Genomic DNA, 6,170 nt, shown 5'->3' on the forward strand with positions numbered 1-6,170 from the left:
TGTCAATATCTATTTCATTTAAAGACTTCACTCTTTTTAAGAGACAAGATCTCATTGTGTGCTTAGGCCGGAGTATGGTGGCACAGTCATGGCTCACTGCAAGCTCAAATTCCTGGGTTCAAGTGATCTTCCTGCCTCAGCCTCCAAAGTGGCTGGAATATAGGTATGTACCACTATCCTGGCTAATTTGTAGAAACAGGGTCTCGTTATGTTGCCCAGGCTAGTCTCGAACTCCGGCCTCAAGCGATCCTCCTGCCTTGGCCTCCCAAAGTGCTGGGAGTATAAGCATGAATCGCTGGACCTGTTGTAGTGTAGTTTTGATGCCTGCCTGTTATTCCTTCTGTGCTTTTTTGTTGTTGTTGTTTTTAAGGAGACAGGGTCTTGCTCTATTGCCCAGGCTGGAGTGCAGTGGTGTGGTCATGGCTCACTAAGGCTTCCAATTCCTGGGCTTAAGTGATCCTCTTACCTCAGCCTCTGGGGTAGCTGGGACTACAGGTACATGCCATCATGCCTGGCTAATTTTTGTATTTTTTGTAGAGACAGAGCTTCACCATGCTGCTCAGGCTAGTCTCAAACCCCTGGGTTTAAGTGATCTACCCACCTCAGCCTCCCAAAGTGGTGGGATTACCAGCGTGAGCTACTGCACTCGGCCTGTGATTTTTTGATATTTCTTATCCAGCTACCAATAGTTTATTTGTTCTTGCTGTTGTTCCTGCCCCTCTTATATGCTTTCCCCACCCTGACTTTTCTCGTTATCCTTGTAATGAGAGTTTTTTTTTCTCTTGAAATAGCTTTTTTTATTTCCCAAGGTAGGTAGGCTTGCATTTTCAGTTTTCTAGTTTCCTTGTTCAAAAATGTGTAATCAACAATCCCTCAACAACCAGCAGGTATCTCTGGAAGATACTATCGTCTGCCAAGTGAACTATATTGTTTCTTGACAAACCCCAAGTTGGGTTTTTGATGGGCTTTTCTGTTCTATATTAGAACAAATTTCCTGCCTTCCCAAAGCACATTTCAACATCAGTGATGCCTTGGGATTGAGCTGACCTTGTGCTCTGCTGTATGTGGAAGTATAACTCTTGGTATCCAGGGGGACATGACCGTATGCCCTAAAATCCCAGGAAACCTAAGGGCTTATTTTGGGCTCCTGCTAACTGTTGTGTTCACTTTAGAATTCTTGAGGACTGGGGACTCAATTTAGGCCTTCCTCACAAGCCTGTGCATAAATGACCTCATGCCTAAGTGTTCTAAAATTCAGATTTGATTGCTTTTAAATTTGATGAAATCTACCGTAAATGCTGAAGCTCTCTCTTGTAAATTATGTTAATAGCTTCTTTTCCTGACTCTGAAACACTTCTCTGCTTGCCCTGGCCGAGTCCCTTCTCCCACTTCCTCCAATGCCATGGAGTAGGTTGTATTTGCCTCCAAACTGGCTGTTAGTTAATGCCCTGAAACTAAGGTGTTCGAGCAAGGACCATTCACAAGGTATTCTAAATCTATTTTATATTTGGAAAAGTTTAAAAAAAAGTTTTATAATATAGACTGCAAGAAGTTAATGTTCAAAATCTTGACTGGTTGATATGCAGATGATGGTGGTTTTCAAGGCAGTAGGGGAAACACGACTCTCTAGGAGTGTGTATCAGAATCTGGAGGGGACCCAGATTGGAAACAGTGACATGGGGCCCTGGGGAAGGAAGATCAAAAGGTCGTACTTTTACAATGAAAATGTGTTTGTGTTTTAATTATGAAATCTAAATAAAAATTTCCGACAGACCATCAAGGTTGCTATAACAAAATATGTAAACAGAGCGGCTTACAAACAATGGAAATTTATTTCTCACCATTCTGGAGGCTGGGAAGTCCAAGATCAAGGTTCTGGCAGATTTGGTGTCTGGAGAGGGTATGCTTCCTGGTTCATAGAGGGCCCAGCCATCCCCTTGCTGTGTCTTCATGTGGCTGAAGTGGTGAGAGAGCTCTCTTGGGTCCTTTACAAGGGCACTAATCACAGTCACGAGGACTCTGCCCTCCTGATCTAATCATCTCCCAAAGGCCTCATCTCCTAAATACTATCACCTTAGGAGTTAGGATTTCAATGTGTAAATTTTGGAGGGACAGAAGCATTTGGTCTATTGGAATTAGGTTTGGGGAGAAACAGCCATTTACACAGAGGATAATTTAGATGACAGCAACCAGGAAAGAGCATTTTAAACAGGTTTTGCGAGATATAAATCCCACTCTTTTCTCAGATTGGAGAGGCTAAGTTAAGTATACAATGGATTTATTTTAAATTAATCTTCCCCTCAAAAAAAAAAAAAATCTACAAAATCCCAACAGGTCAAGAAAAGTGACGTGTAAGATTTTTTATTAGAAAAGGGCTGTTAAGTTGGTTTCTCTGGAAAGCAGGCTCTGAGTAGAGATGAACATGTAGGACATCTCTGGGCATGTCCTCAGGATAACACTCAGGTGAGGGGCTGGCTGGGCTGTGATGCAATCTCACCAGGGCCTCGGCAGATCCCGGGGGCTCTGGAGTTGTCCCCCATCACTCTGGGGATGCTGGGTCTCTGTACTTTCTCATCCACTAAGCATTGGGGGGCTTGACCTTGAACAAAGCAACCTTCTTGAGCTGAGGGCAATTTTCAGAGAGGGTTATCAGGCTTGAGGACAGGGCATGGTGGCGCATCACAGTCCGCTCCAGAGGACATGGCTTCTAAAATTGTTACAGAGCACACAGAACCAGACATAATTACTTGCCTTAAATTCCAAAGCCTGCTTTGCATTGCAGTTAGCTCGAGTAATACAAATTGTCCAGAATTTGCAGTACCTCCTGCCTTGTTATCTTTTGACCAGACTAGTGGGTAGGAAAGCCTTCCTGTCTCTGAAGATCTATCCCTGTCAGCTCCTGAAGTGTCTGTGCCTATGGCCTTGCTTGTGGGTCAATTCCACAGTGACTTCAGTAGCTTCACCGGGAAAAGTAAGGGTGGGTAACTATGGCTGCTTGGTCACAGCTTTGTCCTTTTCTCTTCGGGGAAATTCCTGTGTTTACAAGGACTCAGCATGAAGCAGTTATCGCATCAAGGAAATGTATCAGGAGAACTGAGTTATCACTTCTCTGGGCCTCAGACTCCTCAACTCTAAAACGAGGAGGCCAAACGGAATGTGCTCCAAGGTCCAATGTACAACACTAACATCCTATGATTTACTTCCTCCAGTGCAAAAAGACAATCACAGCTCAGCTGGGTTGTGATTTCAATGTCTGCCCTCTGTGTCAAATTTGGACACAGTGGGGAAGTAGTCTGTGGGTCCCAGAGAACTTCTGTTACACTATATTTAAGAATAAGCTGTAATTGACCTTTTAGGTGATAAAATGCTCACTTTGTTTTTTGTTTGTTTATTTGTTTGTTTTTGAGAAGGAGTCTTGCTCTGTTGCCCAGGTTGGAGTACAGTGGCATGATCTCAGCTCACTGCAACCTCTGCCTCCTGGGTTCAAGTGATTCTCCTGCCTCAGCCTCCAGAGTAGCTGGGATTACAGGCACATGCCACCATGTCTGGCTAATCTTTGTATTTTTAGTAGAGACAGGGTTTCACCATGTTGCCCAGGCTGGTCTGGAACTCCTGACCTCAAGTGATCCATCTGCCTCGGCCTCCCAAAGTGCTGGGATTACAGGTGTTAGCCACCTTGCCCGGCCATAAAGCTCTCACTTTGAATGGCACCTACCATGTACCAGTTCTGTTCCTAGTGCTTGCCACGGAGGTGTATCAGCACTATGCAATGTAGCTTATTGTTATATTCATTTTACAGATAAGGAGATAGGCAGAGAGAGATGATCTCCATCCCAGTAGATAGCCCAGGTTCTCACAGCTGATTGTCAGAGCTGGAATTTTCTTTTTTTTCCCCCTAACCTGAGCTGCCTCAGCTTTCCAAGAAGCTGGGACTACAGGTGCGTGCCACTGTGTTGGGCTTTAAAAGCTGGGATTTGAACCCAGGCAGATTGGTTTTCTAACCCATGTTTTAAGCTCCTAGTCAACAGTTCCCATATTATACATTTGTTTATCTATTTATTTATATTTTGCTATATCCCAGAAAGAATTTAAGGCAGCTCACAAGGATAAATGGAACAGGAAACTGACCAAGAGGAAAAAAGCTATCAGGCTGCAGTTCTCTATATTCACCACGAGAGGACAGTATAACACCAAGTGAGCCCAGGCTGATGGCCCCTGCTAACCTGTTACCATGTTCAGATGGATATCAAATTTTTAGAAATTATAGAAAAAGCAAGGTTAGATTTAGTATTATTTGAAAAAGTTGCTTACATTAAAGGGCATTAAGAAATTGTAATACAACTATATCCTTGACAGGCCTGAGATTATTCATGTCATTAGGCCAATTCAACAGTTTTCCCAGCAAATACATATTTTGTGAAATCCAGTGATGAAAGCCAGGGATACTATTGCTTAATTGCTAAACTTCAACACTGCAGTGGGATTCTCAGGTTCTTTAGGTTAAGTACAACTATTTATTTCACTTTTACAAAACAGCCCACGGCTTATTTTGAATGATATGATTATAGTTTCTGCTTTTATAACTGGTAAAGATTGGTAAATTAGAGTGGTAGAATTTTTATTATATATCATATATCATAACGAATACATGCAAATAAGTGCTTCCAAAGATATTGTGCTCGTTTAAAAGATTGTTTAAAATACACGCTTAAAAGACAAATGCCAAGGCAAATTATGCCAGGATGGTGCTTTATAGACCAGAAGGTGAATACTGCCTCTTGAGCATGGGAGACCACTTTTGAAGTGGGACGAGGTGGTGGTGATGTCCTTTGGATTCCCACGTGTCATGGGAGGGACCCAGTGGAAGGTAACTGAGTCATGGGGGTGGGTTTTTCCCATGCTGTTCTTGTGATAGTGAATAAGTCTCATGAGATCTGATAGTTTTATAAAGGGCAGTTTTCCTGCATATGCTCTCTTGCCTGTCATCATCTAAAACAGCCTTTGCTCCTTTTTTGGCTTCCGCCATGATTGTGAGGCCTCCCCAGCCATGTGCAACTATGATTCCATTGAACCTCTTTTTAAAAAATATTTATTTTATTTGTTTAATTTTCCTTTAAGTTCCAGGATACATGTGCAGAATATGCAGGTTTGTCACATAGGTATACATGTGCCATGATTGTTTGCTGCACCTGTTGACCCATCCTCTAAGTTCCCTCTTCTTTTCCCCCACTCCCCCAACAGGTCCTGGTGTGTGTTGCTCCCCTCCCTGTATCAATCATACAGTGTTTGGTCTTCTGTTCCTCTGTTTGTTTGCTGAGGATGATGACTTCCAGCTTCATCCATGTCCCTGCAAAGCACATGATCTTATTCCCTTTTATGGCTGCATATTATTCCATGGTGTATATGTACCACATTTTCTTTATCCAGTCTATCTTTGATGGACATTTGGGTTGGTTCTATGACTTTGCTATTGTAAATAGTGCTGTAATAAACATACATGTGCATGTGTTTTCATAGTAGAATGATTTATATTCCTTTGGTTATATACTGAGTAATGAGATTGCTGAGTCAAATGGTATTTCTGGTTCTAGATACTTAAAGAATCTCCATACTGTCTCCCACAATGGTTGAATGAATTTACATTCCCACCAACAGTGTAAAAGCGTTCCTATTTCTCCACAGCCTCGCCAGCACCTGTTGTTTCCTGACTTTTTAATAATCGCCCTGCTGACTGGCATGAGATGCCATTTCATTGTGCTTTTGATTTGCATTTATCTAATCAAATGCAAAAGGCCAATGATGTTGAGCCCTTTTCATGTTTGTTGGCCACATAAATGTCTTCTTTTGAGATGTGTCTGTTCACATCCTTTGCCCAGTTTTGATGGGGTTGTTTCTTTTCTTGTAAATTTAAGTTCCTTGTAAACTCTGGCTATTAGACCTTTGTCAGATAGGAATATTACATACATTTTCTCCCATCTGTAGGTTGCCTGCTTACTCTGATGATAGTTTCTTTTGCTCTGCAGAAGCTCTTTTTTTTTTTTTTTTTTTTAGTCTCACTCTGTCACCAGGCTGAAGTGCAATGGTGTGATCTTGGCTCACTGCAACCTTCACCTCCCAGGCTCAAGCAATTCTCCTGCCAAAGCTTCCCAAGTAGCTTTGGGAGGCACCCA

Source organism: Cebus imitator, unplaced genomic scaffold (assembly GCF_001604975.1).
Source record: "Cebus imitator isolate Cc_AM_T3 unplaced genomic scaffold, Cebus_imitator-1.0 Scaffold65, whole genome shotgun sequence".
Classification (NCBI taxonomy): domain Eukaryota; kingdom Metazoa; phylum Chordata; class Mammalia; order Primates; family Cebidae; genus Cebus; species Cebus imitator.